Source organism: Poecilia latipinna, unplaced genomic scaffold, assembly GCF_001443285.1.
Source record: "Poecilia latipinna isolate Pla-1442-1.1 unplaced genomic scaffold, P_latipinna-1.0 Scaffold942, whole genome shotgun sequence".
Lineage (NCBI taxonomy): Eukaryota > Metazoa > Chordata > Actinopteri > Cyprinodontiformes > Poeciliidae > Poecilia > Poecilia latipinna.
Genome location: NW_015113558.1, coordinates 169,620 through 171,375, shown reverse-complemented (window position 1 = coordinate 171,375; position 1,756 = coordinate 169,620).

The window sequence follows — 1,756 nt, the reverse complement described above, 5'->3', positions numbered from 1 at the left end:
AAACAAACACGGATCATATCCATTAAAGATTTGTGAATGATTAAATAAAAATCACTGTTTTCATTTATCCAATTTGAATCATAAATAATGCAGAATTAGGTTTTATACTAACTACAAATACAGTAGCTGTGGATAGATGGTTTTACATCTTGGGGGGGGAAAAAGAAACAGAAAAAAAAATATCAACAACTGATCTTCATTCCATTACTGTGCAACCTGAGTCTTTAGGATTCACACTTTTAGTTTTTTTTTTTTTTTCTGCACCAGGGAACTATTATACAAGGCTGCAATATATAATGGTGTCTTTCTTTCGTTCGAAGGCAGCATTATATATAATATGGCCCTCAGACACAACTTACTATTCTATAGCAAATTTAAAACTCGATAAGATCTCACCATTTCAGCAAATGTGGACTTTCTTTACCAGAAGCATCAGATTTATTATAAAATGTCTGAAAAAGGCGAGTTTCACTGAAGGAAGATTTTATTCAGGTATGAAAGTTTTTAGCTTTTAAATCAAATCCACAACTTAACACAAGAACACCACTGCTCTTGTTACTTGAGGCTCAGTTTTTTCATTGGTTGGCTAAATTAAAAAAAAAAAAAAAAAAAGCAAAGTTTATAATGCTACTGTGCAAGTCTGTAATAGTGCAAGGCACAGAGCAGCATGGAGATTCACAGGACAAACAACCATGCAAACACACACACACACACACAAGGGCAATATATAGTAATCAATTGACCTACCAGCCATGTCTGTGGTCTGTGGGAGGAAGCCAGAGCACCAGGAGAGAGAACCATGCAAAGCTTCTGCAGAAATAGCCCAGGTCAGTAGAATACTAATAGGATCTCTTATTTAAAAGCTAATCTACACACTGCTTAATGGTAAAAGTTGTGCAATATAATATATTTGATGGGAAATCCAGCTTAATACTAACTCTAATCAACAATGATTAAAGTTATCTACAGTACAGATCAGTGTCAAAATACCTTTATAATTTACTCTTTAATGCCTCGACCCAGCTTTGTAAGAAATGCGTCTCTAAAGCCTTCAACTGCTTCGTTTCATGTTTTAAAAAAATGATTTTCTAAATGCCTACTTATACTCTTCCAGCGATGTTTATTAGATGGAATCGCGGACAATACTTTGATTCCAAATATCTCGGATCCTTGGCAGAGGCTCATTTCAGTGGATGGACACACAGCTGAGGTGCTGCAGCTGAAGGCAGGATTCCAATGGGATCTACTAGCACAACGATTTCACATTGCAAATTAATTGATTCACATTATGCACAAACTCGGCGACAGAGACAAGCATATTCATCGACGAAGAGTATTTTCAAGAACACTCGGCATTCTGCATAAAATGTTTTCCTTCTATTACCATGCAACACGTTAATGACTTGAAAAACATGTCTGTTGTAGTTAAAGTCTGTTACGTTACTCCTTCAAACTGCTCAGATTAATCCTTTGGACATAAGTCGTACATATTACCCCATATATTAAAGATCTTGAAAAGCTTATTGTATGTTTTATCCAAAAGTAGGGGCTTTTTTTTTCTTGGTGTGACAGAAACAAGCTGGTTGAAACTCAGTCCTATTAATATTAGCAAAAAAAACAAAAAAAAAACTGGTAGTTTCAGCTCTTCATCAAAGCTTAAGCAATTTCCTTGCAAGCAGCAAGTAATTAATTGAAATTTCATTTGCATCAAATGTATAATATTAAATTAAACCAGAGAACATCTATGAAGTTTTGC